Raw genomic sequence first — 12,358 nt, forward strand, 5'->3', positions numbered from 1 at the left:
AAAATCACATTTTAAATTCATTTCCCCCTCTTTACGCTATCATTTTGTTATCAGGCTCAGATTAAAAAATCTAAATAAAGTAAATATAACCTATACATGTAAACTATATATTAATTAATTAGTAATCATTCCACATAGGTACAGTTCACTCACTCTGTATTCGTTATAATCCAAAGTCATTTGAACACTCATTAAGGATCAAAATGCAACCTAAACAACAACAATAATACATTCTTAAGAAATTATACAATTTTAACTGAAAATTAGGCTAATTGATCACAATACAATGTTCAACAAAAACAAGGCTTATCTTTACTCGGGTGTTTCAGTACCAAAGCTACACAGTTATGCAAACACTTTCTTGCATAATATATGCTTATATTATGAAATTGAGCAACTGGAGAAACAGAATTAAATGCTCCATTCATTACCGCTTCAAATGGTTTATTATTTTTAAAAAATATATTTTTTAAAAGTGCAGGATTGTAGCCCCAAAATATATCCTATATGAAGTGACCTGCATTAAGAAATTAATTGTTGATGTCACTTACTATTATTATTGTTATAGTAGTAGTATTTAGTGGGGAATCATTTTATGGTGTTGATTGGAGAATACTATTAAACAAATTAATCTTACCATCAGTAGTAGTTGATGAAATTAATAACTTCTAACCATTTGGAGGTGTCATTGTTGTAGTAGGTTTAGTTGAAGCTGTTGGACTTGATGTGTCAGTGTCTACTGGAGTAAGATTTACAGGTTTATATGGAGCCTCTGCAAGAATAGAAAAGTGTGGTCAGTTCTAAGTATGAACTCTGTTTCTGTACTGTTCACTCTCACTGGAGATCACTTCCCATGTGTTTCTGTTTGTGTTGTATTTATACCAGGTGAAGCTCTCAGCTCTGGTGTGTATATCAGTGCAGGAACAGGGCAGAAGCCTGAGTGCTGCAGCTGATATGCATGAGATTTAACTGCACCACAATAATACATTGATTTCAAGATTTGGTTTTATGACTGATGGCAGTCTAAAAAGCAAATTGTAATTGTTCAAATTCTACCTTATATGTTCAGATAACATGGAGTGCCTCTTATACATTATCAGAAATATATGACATGTCGTCTCTAACTGGACTCCTACTAGATGTTTTCAGTGTTTCTTATAAAGTAGCTACTGAGAAGATATTTGATGATCTACAGATGTAGAGAGAAAGTCAACTCACCATCAGCAGCAATGAGCAGATAAACACACACCTGCATTCTTACTGAGTTCCACACACTACACACGGCTACAGCAGGACTGCTGATACACACCATACACACTCTTCAATACAGTCTACTGAATGTTCTGATAACTACAGTTACAGTGGAGATGAAGTGTATTCAAATGAAGCTTTGACAAACTTCTATCCCCAACACACACAACAAATATAGGGAGGCAGTAGGGTTTTATAAGTTTTTAAAAGTCATTTGGTGTGTCCTCTTTCTTCCTTAACAGTCTCACATTATAAGTGAAAATGTCATCATTCTTACTTAAGTTGGCTCGGTCCGTTGTCACAGAGATGTGGCGGCCCAGTGGGACAGACCTAAAATGACTCCCTAAGTGCTGTTAGTTCAGTCTAGCACACCTGCCCCTTTGTACATGCATCATTTATGAACGTATTTAAATCCCTCTGTCACTGGAGTGGTTGTCGGTCTTTGTTCGTACTCAGGTTGGCGTTAATGGTCGTTTAATAGATGCATGTCTTCGTCAAGAGACGTCTGTGCTTCCTGCGCCTTGCCTTGCGGCACTTGGGCCATCACAACAAACAAAATATTTGTATTTTCTTATACCTGCGTGCGGGGGGTGGCATAACGTGAATAAGTGAATAAATCATATAAAAGCAGACATTGTGTTCACTTTGTTTTCAGTAGGCTACACCAAAAGTGAGGAGAAGGCCTTCAGTATTTTGAGGAGTTCCCTTCAGTATTCTGGGAAGAGTCTCATATATAGTCAGGGCCATTGGACCTGGACTTCACCATCTCTCACACCAATCTTATTCCCATTTCCTTAAAAAAGAGAGAAGCCTGCAGCCAAGGGATCAGTTAAGATGAGGCAAAAAAGCAAAAGAAAAAATAATGTATATGTAACATGCTGCAACCGTCCCTGATCTGGGCTGAGTTGCAACATCTGACTTGCAACATCTGACTTCTTCTATTCAAATAAATAAGTGGATGTCATGTGTAATCATTTAGCATTTTTTCTTCACAAACTAAAATATTTACTGTATAAACTGAAAAATCTTTAGGATTTAGCATTGTTGTGAATCACTAAACTAATATTTAGTTGTATAACTACTGTTTCTGAGAACTGCTTCACATCTGTGTTGCATGGAGTCGACCAACTTCTGGCTGCTGTAAACAGGTATTCCAGCCCAGGATGCTTTCCACAGTTCCTCTCCATTTCTTGGTTTTGCCTCAGAAACAGAATTTTTTATGTCCCCCTCAAGTTTTCTATCGGATTAAAGTCCGGGGATTGGGCTGGCCACTCTGTAACTTTAATTTTGTTGGTCTGGAACCAAGATGCTGCTCGCTTACTGGTGTGTTTTGGGTCGTTGTCTTGTTGAAACCTCCATTTCAAGGGCATTTCCTCTTCAGCATAAGGCAACATGACCTCTTCAAGTATTTTGATATATGCAAACTGATCCATGATCCCTGGTATGCGATAAATAGGCCCGACACCATAATAAGAGAAACATCCCCATATCATGATGCCTGCACCACCATGCTTCACTGTCTTTAGAGTGTACTGTGGCTTGAATTCAGTGTTTGCGGGTCATCTGACAAACTGTCTGCGGCTCTTGGATCCAAAAAGAACAATCTTACTTTCATCAGTCCACAAAACGTTTCTTCATTTCTCTTTAGGCCAGTCCATGTGTTCTTTGGCAAATTGTAACCTCTTCAGCACATGTCTTCTTTTTAACAGTGGGACTTTGCGGGGGCTTCTTGCTGATAGATTAGCTTCACACAGGCGTCTTCTAATTGTCACAGTACTCACAGGTAACTTCAGACTGTCTTTGATCACCCTGGAGCTGATCATTGGCTGAGTCTTTGCCATACTGGCTATTCTTCAATCCATTCAAATGGTAGTCTTCCATTTTCTTCCACATCTCTCTGGTTTTGTTTTCTATTTTAAAGCATTGGGGATCATTTTAGCTGAGCAGCCTATCATTTTCTTTATATCATTTTCACTTCTTTATATGTTTTCCCCTCTCCAATCAAAGTTTTAGTCAAAGTATGCTGTTCTTCTGAACAATGTCTGGAACGACCCATTTTTCTCAGATTTTCAGAGAGAAATGCATGTACATGTGTTGGCTTCATCTTTAAATAAAGGCCACCTGATTGACATGTTTTTTCACAGAAGGAATGACCTCACTAATTGAACTCCACAGTTATTATTTTGAACACACCCATTTCAATTAATTATTCAATTACACAAACTCAGGAGCATGCATATCATGAATGTTGGGTCTGATGGTTTTCTATGACTCTGCTACACCTACTGGTAAATTATTTACCATGTAGTAATATAATTTCTACCAAAAACAGTGATTGATATGATTAGTCATGTTGGACTGCTATTATTTCATCTTCCTTTGTAACTCAGTACAGTAAGTGATGTGGAGTCTGAGCTTCCTAGACACCACCATCTCCAATGATTTCAAACTAGAGATCACAACAGCCATAATCAAAAACTTTCATCAGTGTATCAGGAGCTGCTTTGTATCAGAAACTCACCATGGACCCCACACAACTAGGGAACGCCACACACTATCTGTATAAAACCCTCTGCTCAGGTATTTGTTACTGCTTCAACAAAACCTGAACTTCACAACTTGTGTTTCCCAAAGATGGTTTTCCTTTAAAAAAAATTTAAAACCATAAAAAAGTGCTGTATGTGATATATGTGATCCTTTATTTTAACTATATTGTACTAATTGTATTGTATCATCTGAACCCCCCTCAGATACAAAGTGGCACTCACTTGAACATGTGAACGAAGCACAGCAATACAATCCTGTAAACAAACAAACACACACACACACACACACACACACACACACACACACACACACACACACACACACACACCATGGAAGATTTGACCTTGAAGGACATGTGCCAGTAATGATGTGGAGGTTGTTTTTCTTATGTTACAGTGGATGGTATGTGAGCATTCACCTGTGTCTCCTGCTCTCTCTTCTCTTCTGTTTGCCCCTTTCTTAGCCTCGTTTGTCCATGTCTCTGGACTACATTAGAAAACCAGACAGTGTGACCCACAACTTGTATGCATGCATGCATGCGTGCGTGTGTGTGTGTGTGTGTGTACCTTTGTATCTCCAGCACAAGACCCCCACGAGACCCAGCAGCAGGAGGAGGACAGCTCCCACAGCAGTAGTCATGAGGATATATAATAGATCACCAGCAGGGTTTTGGACATCTGAAGGCAAACGTTATACAAATGTTATGTGTATTTGTGTGCGTGTTAGTGTTTGTGTTTTTACACAGCATGCATTTTAATTGCTTTTTAAGATATTAGGAGACCATGTTGATATGCAGTAAATGCATGTTACCGTCAGTCAGAGTCTTTGCACTGTCAGTAGTGGAAGCGTCAGCTGGAGCCTTTGCACTTGTTTTGCCATCAAATCTTGATGTAAATTCTGTTGTTGAGATTCCTGGAGAGGAACATGTGTTTGTTAGCATAAGATGGTGTACTGCTTTAGTACTAGCAGTACTAGGGTAGCAGTACTGAGTCTCCTGTGTGTGCAGTGATGTGTTTTGTCTCCCTGTTGTTTTTTAATTGCTCAATTTAATAGTGATTTAATACTCAACCTGTAGAAGCACACCCTACTGTCATACTCCACCACATTTGCTTGTTAAATTAATAAATATTTACTCTAATATTATATGATTTTTAGCATTGTTCTAATGACATTCACTATCCTTATAACAATGATAGTTATAAGGTGTAACTGAGCAAATTGGTTGCTCCATTTAGGTAATAATTTGAGCTTTGTTTGATATTAAGTACCAATTTAACAATTTTTTAATATTTGATCAGAATCTACATTTCAAATTTACTAACATGTTTGTTAAGAGTGGTCTTCATAAGTCCTTCATAACAGCTAACACAAACCTAAATACACTTTTATAAAGGCTGATTCTGACAGACAGCTGTCATACAGTCTTCTCTTCATAACACAATACTATCAGTTGATTAGTTGACATAACACTTCATTCAAGGGCTATAGGTTGTTGGGTTTTTTTTGTTTTTTTACCTAAGTTTTAAATATGTTTCCAGTTAAAATAACATAACGGGACCCCCCAGCAGACAGAGTCGGCTGAGAATGAGGACAGCCACTAAAGCCACCCCAGTACCCCCAGAGGAAAATCAGGTCTGATGACCAATACCGTTTGTTCATCTTATGTAGCCCAGTCCTGTGTTGTTCCCGTTTGTCTGTCTTTATGCTCACTGTTATGTTTCATTATTGTTGTTCTCCGTTAGTCTTCCCTTAATGTTGTATTCCCTTGTTGTTCATTTCTCGCCCTCACCCTGTTATCATATTATTATTCTTCTGTTAGCCTGTTTGTTCTTCATTTTATAATGTGTTGTTAGTCTTTGTTGATTATTAAACTTATTATTCATTCTATTCAATCAGTTTGGTTAGTTATGGCGTCGTCACTTCACACGAGTGTTCACTCTCCACCCCTGCCGCGTTACAATTAGTTGTTGCTTACCAAGTGAGGGGTGACATCTTAGAACAGGCCAGACGCTTGTGGACAGCCGAGTTTTATTTGTAGCGGAATAAGCAACAATTGTAAAGTGAAACAGGCGAGAGTAATGGCCAGATATACACACACCAGGGAATTGCTCAGTACATGCTGATAGACCAGCGATAATACTTTGCAGGGAGTGAACGAAACCAGAGAGAATAAATAGTGTAGCAAAGATGAGACACAGATGACACTAGTAAACTGGTGATGAGGATCTGGTGAGGTTGTGCCGGGGAAGACGGGAGTTGCAATCACGGACTGAGGGCGGTTGCGGGAGGTTACTAGGAAAACTGAGTAGATGTGAACACCTCAAACCACGTAGTACCTTCCTGTTCTTGATACTGGCTGGAGATGAAAACTCCCATATGACTGTTATAAATGAACGCTTTGACAATGATTGTCATGACACTCAATTGAAAGTGTTCTGGCCTGCTCTATAAATAAGGTGTTTTATTTTATTACTAATAAAATGTTGATTGATCTCTAATGCCACACCATTCTACCAGTCACAGAAAGATCAGACAATATATGTATAACTCCATGATAGAGCGTCAGTGTGGAAGCACTAGAATTCTTTATATCAAGCCAAGTGCCACATACAACACATGCTACTGATCACATTCTTGCAGTGCTCATCTTTGTTCAGTTTTCCACCTCATCTCATTGAGTATGTCTGTGTTTAGTGTGTGTGTTTATCCGTATGGCTATGCCCTCCCTGTGTTTCACACCTGCTCCTTATTGTGTGTCATTAGTATGCATGTATATAAGTCTTGTGTCTGAGTTTAAGTGTTGTCGATGTTTAAACCCGGTTAGCCTGCTAACCACTTAGATGTCTTTTGTGTATCACAATAAATGTTTGTTGTGTGTAACATGACTCTTCCTCACATCCTGCTTTACCTCCTCACATCACAAAAGCAGGCCTTAAAAAATGGAGCTCTGCAGCCATCACTTGTTGAAGCAGTGGGAACTGAAACTGTGACTAACAGCTCAAAGAAAACTAATCATTCACCATTCTATGAATTTCACAAAACAAACGTACATAAAGTTAACTATAAACTTATGGAGTTTCTAACTGAGACTCCAGCACCTGCCATACCTACATAATCTCCATCTTAAACAGACATAAGCAGTGTGCAGATAATACATTAGCATTTATCAAACTCCGCCCACCAATGACATCACCTCTCCACACTGCATCCACTACCTTCATCAGCCCATGCTGTGTCCTACACCATCATCATAGACACGTGCGAAGCCTCTTCTTGTGCAAAACTACACCGTGTGCTTGGATTGGTCGTTAAACACTTTGAAGCCGTGTGTAAGAAAATTGCCAGGAAACTATCAGTAATCAAAAAAACACACTGAGTTAATTCAGAACTTTTGTTTATTTGTTTATTTTAAATTTAAATGAATAACAAAGGAAAACTATGTAGAAATAATGACTTTGTGTGTGTGTGTGTGTGTGTGTGTGTGTGTGTGTGTGTGTGTGTGTGTGTGTGTGTGTATTAGTTAAGTTTGATGGTGGTATATTCTCTTTTATCTGCAGTGTCTTCGACCTTTGCTGTTCTGGTTGTGTTACTGTGTGCTAGAGTGGAGTACATTACATCATCCTGCAGAGAAAATATAAACATTAATACTCACACACACACACACACACACACACACACACACACACACACACACACACACACACACACACACACACACATATATTCCTATACAAGTTCACAATTATAACAGGTCTCAGTGTGAAGTTCTCTGTACAATATCCAGTAATCCATCTCCTACTTATCTGCTCACCTGGTAGACAGGTAGTGCACGGTGCTGGTAACACGAGAGTCATGGGTTTGACATACTGTCATACTGATAAACATGTGAGTTGATATTGATAAAAGCACATCTGCCTTATACTGGACATGCAAACATGGACTGTGGGTGTGATAAATTGAAAGTCTGACAAAATAGACCATTTGTGCCTTCAGAATGAAGGAAGAAAGCTGAAAAGACCCTTTAAAATGGGGCAGTGTTCAGTGATGTAACAGCTGAGAAAAGCATGCTACCCTGCCTGTGTCCTGCATTTTGAGGTGGCTTTTGTGTGCAAGCATGTTAATGAACCATATGGGTTCAGCTAGAATAGAGTGAACACAGCATGCTGTCAGTCTTAAGGGGGACTGTGTACTCACCTGTGTCCTCATGTCTCTGCTCTCCCTCTGCCCACATCTCTGAACTACAGAATGAAACCAGACAGAATGAGGCACAGTAAGCACAACATGTGTGTGTGTGTGTGTGTTTGTGTGTGTGTGTGTGTGTACCTCTGTATCTCCAGTAGATAACTCCAATTCCTAACAGCAGCAGAACAGGAATGAGGATGAATTAATACATTCTGGCAGAATCTGAATCTGTAAATGGGAAAATATAAATAAGGAGGGAACGTGTGTGTGTGTGTGTGTTTGTGTGTGTGTGTGTGTGAGAGAGAGAGAGAGAGAGAGAGAGAGAGAGAGAGAGAGAGAGAGAATGTGTGCATGTGTAACAAATAAAATGTGAATAAATGTTACTATTTCACTAAAGACACAGCCGAGCTTTCACATTGTATCTTCACATCTTATCAAAACACATCAGAACTATGACCTCTTACCTTTATCTGGGGTCTCTGTGTTGTGTGTTCCAGTAGGTCTTTGATATGATGTTGTAGTTGAAGGTATTGGTCTAGTCTGGACTTTGGTCATTGGAGTAGAGTTTGTAGTGAAAGTGGGGGGAGAGGGAGAGAGAGAGAGAGAGAGAGAGAGAGAGAGAGAGAGAGAGAGAGAGAGAGAGAGAGAGAGAGAGAGAACATTGCATATGGACTAAATGAAAACAGCAGCAGGTTCATTTACCTGTAATATCAAGTAACACTCTCCTGACAACCTTACTGTTCAGGGAACACACATACACTCCTTTATCCTCCTTAGTCAGTTGTGATATGAGTAGGAAGACATTTCCTGGAGATTAACTGAGCCGTTGAACTCTGCCTGTGTAACGCTGAGTCTGATCAGTGGGGTAGATTTCATTGTCTCTGAAGGTCCATTTAAGAGTGCGTGCTTTGGTCTGTAGTCCAGTCCAGGAGCAGGGCAGTAGAACAGACCCTCCCACATGACCCTGTAGATTCGTCTGTCCAGTTGTGGATGTGCAGTCAGTGGAACACACAGGAAGCAAAGCAAATCATTATAGACACACAGTTCAAATAAACTATCATGTAATCATAATAATCATGTGTTTAAGAAGTACAACTCCATGGTGATCTTTAGAATGTTAATAGTGTTGACCTACAATGAGATGGCAAAGACATTTGCAGTGTTTGTTTAAAAAAGCAACATACAGGTCAGGATAAAATGAGTTTTGTTAAGTCAGTAGCAATACAGATCTGATTTATTTCACCAGTAACAGTGAGTTGCATGTCTGTGTATTCACTCCCATTAATATAACACCTGTAGTCTCCCTCATCCTCTTCAGTCAGGAGTGATATGAGTAGAGAGAGATTTCCTGGAGAGTGAGCAGTAGCCAGCTGAACTCTGTTTCTGTACTGTTCACTCTCACTGGAGATCTCTGTATAACTGGAGTTTTGGTGTTTATATCAGGTAAAACTCTCAGGTCTGCTGTGTGGTTCAGTGCAGGAAAAGGGCAGCTGTACTGAGTCTCCTACATGTGCTCGGATATGTAATGTTCTTCTACTCTTTACCAGAGTGCAGCCTGCAGAAACATATAACAGTAAATTAAGATAATCAGGATAATCCTTTTGAAGCTGTATTGTGTATTTAAAATTAAGTCACAAAATGCAGGAGTGACCAATGATTATTTGTGAAGCAAACATTGAATCAAATTCTAATGAGAAAGACTCACCGACTCACACATAAATGTACAGTTTCATATAAAATGTAATTTCATATCACTCAGCATTAAGAGAGAATTTCACACTCACCTTCAGTGAGATGAAGCACAGTGAAGAGAAAACACAAACTGAAAACACCACTGACCTCCCAGCACACACTGACAACTCTACACCCAGAACTCCACCACCACTGTGGACACACACTGACTCCAGAACTCTCTCAGCAGTACTTCAGTCCAACAGACCGTAATATCCACCCAGCAGAGAGGAACTGGGATCAAATGAGCTTGGCCAGACCTCTTCTGTTCTTTAATGTTCTCATCGGCAGTTTCACAAAACCAAACACATTATTGTTTATTTAATGTTTATTTAATGACATTTTGCACTATATTGGACTGTTTGCACTTGTGTAGCATGTTGTCTGTTGCACTGTTGTTTTTATGTTGCACCATGGTCCTGGAGGAACATTGTCTCGTTTTTGTTGTGTACTTGTATATAGCTGAAATGACAATAAAATCTCTTGAACTTGCTACGTGGGTCCTGAGAAGACTTGCTGTTACTCTGTTATAACTTCACTTCACAGCGCACACACCCACTCTGACCCAGCTGCTGTCCCTGTGAAATGCACATGCATGGTGTGGCTACAGGGTGGAGCTGTTTCCTGCACAAACCTGTTTCCTACTCTCACTGTGTTTTCTCTGTTTAGACTGACAGACTAGAAAACACACACAGACTTTTGCTGGTAGTCCATAAACATGATTTGCTAGGGGTTCACACATTTTTCCCAAATTTCCAAATACAAATATTGTCATTTGCAGAACATAACATCTGGTCAAAATAACAAAAATGATGCAATGTTTACAGACCTCAAAAATGCAAAGAAAACAAGTTTAAATTCATTTTTAAACAACACTAATAAAAATAATAATTCCAAAATCAATATTTAGTGGGATGACCCTGATTTTCAACCACAGCTTTCATGTGTGTTGGTTTATTCTACTATTCTCTCATTGCTCATTAAATTAGATTAAACAAGAGGTGATGACCCAGTCAGAACCTCATTAATTATATATGAACATGTGTGTGGGTGTGTGTGCGGCTGTGTGTGTGTGTGTGTGTGTGTGTGTGTGTGTGTGTGTGTGTGTGTGTGTGTGTGTTTCTAAGTGTGTGACCAAAAACATTTTTTGCAAAGTCACCTTTTGTGAATAAAACAAAGTGGAGAGAAAATTAAATCTCACAAGCATTCTCACTAAGAAACACTGCATTCTCACTAAGAAACAGTCCCTAATTTTCACACTCTCGTACGTGGACATGCCTAATAATTTAGTCTCTCTTTCTGCCGAGGTTCACCTACCCCTGATGTCATGATGTTATTGAGCCTACACCCGTCTCAGCTGCCATGGCTACTCCCTCCACCCACTGATGTCCCTTGCTGTAGCCCACCACACCTCCACCCCAGCCAACTACTTGATGGACGTTGATGGACGTTCTCTTGCAGGAGAACGTTATTATTATTTTTTACTTTTCTCTTAAAATTGTTATTATATTGTTATTATTGTAGTGACTGTTGTCGGCCAGAGGAGGACGGGCCCCACCTTTGAGTCTTGGTTCCTCTCAAGGTTTCTTCTTCATGCTCTAGGGAGTTTTTCCTTGCTACTGGGGGCTTGGACTCGGACATTTGTAACACTGCTTTGTGACAATTTCTGTTTTAAAAATCGCTACATAAATAAATTTGATTTGATTTATTATGATACACCATTCAAAAATGTCATATTCATGTGACACTCTGTTTAGGAAGTTGCAGTTATATGGACTTAATCCCCCTGTGCTGCTGAACGGATGGCTTTAATGCAGCTAGTGAGTCATTAATATGTCAACAAAAGAATAAATAAATGAATTGAACATTTAATATCAGTCTGTTCAGAGTATGACACACCTGAGTGTGTGCTGCGGTCCCTAATGCCTTTACAGATTACAGCAGAGTATCTCATTTCTTGATAATCCTGCGGAAACCCAAATGTTTGGTTAAATGAAGAAAGCTGCTGAGGTCATTAGAGTGGAAGTAATGTCTGTGCATATGGAGTGATATGCAGTGTTAGCTCAGTGGTTAAGGTACTCAGCTAGTAATTAGAAAGCTGCCAGTTGCCACTGTTGGGCCTCTGTGCAAGGCCCTTAATCCTCAATCGCTTAAATTGTATTCAATTATAACTGTAAGTTACTTTGGATAAAAGTGTGAGTTAAATGTTGTAAATGTTATATATTGGCTTTCTGTATTTCTGAACTATTTCTGATTGCTTACTTCTGTTTTTTGCCCCTCCTGGATTTGTCTGCCTGGATATTTTGTCTCTCTGGATTTCAACCTGGACTTTAGTTCCTTTCTGTGATGCTCCCTGGCTCTGTTTATCCTATAGTACTGGTTCTGATCCTTGCCTGAGTTGAACTGTGTTGGATTATCCTTTTCTGATTAAAATCACATTTCATTTTATCCTCGAGCATCTAGCTTTCTCTGAAACATCAGTGTCACTGGAGTGAATGTGACATTGTTCCTCAGAATCCCTCATGAGTCAGTTAGTGATTTATTGATTAAACCATGAGGTTCAGAGTTGGATCACAGCAGAACTTAAAGCCCATGAATCTCAAAAAGTAACATGGTCGTGTGTGTGTGTGTGTGTGTGTGTGTGTGT

At 39.3% G+C, this 12,358-nt stretch overlaps 2 long non-coding RNA genes across 3 annotated transcripts in view; one reads left to right on the forward strand and one right to left on the reverse strand.

Annotated features, from left to right (window-relative positions):
• Positions 1-12,358, forward strand: part of LOC145660092 (uncharacterized) — a 302,422-nt gene that overhangs the window by 149,927 nt on the left and 140,137 nt on the right. The window lies entirely within an intron of this gene.
• On the reverse strand, positions 546-4,286 carry LOC145660043 (uncharacterized). Its single transcript, XR_014126249.1, has 3 exons — positions 4,217-4,286; positions 4,020-4,052; positions 546-772 (listed from the first exon to the last, which is right to left on the reverse strand). It is a non-coding gene; the product is annotated as an uncharacterized LOC145660043 (long non-coding RNA).

This window comes from Electrophorus electricus, chromosome 2 (genome assembly GCF_041902795.1).
Source record: "Electrophorus electricus isolate QZ-2024a chromosome 2, ASM4190279v1, whole genome shotgun sequence".
NCBI lineage: Eukaryota > Metazoa > Chordata > Actinopteri > Gymnotiformes > Gymnotidae > Electrophorus > Electrophorus electricus.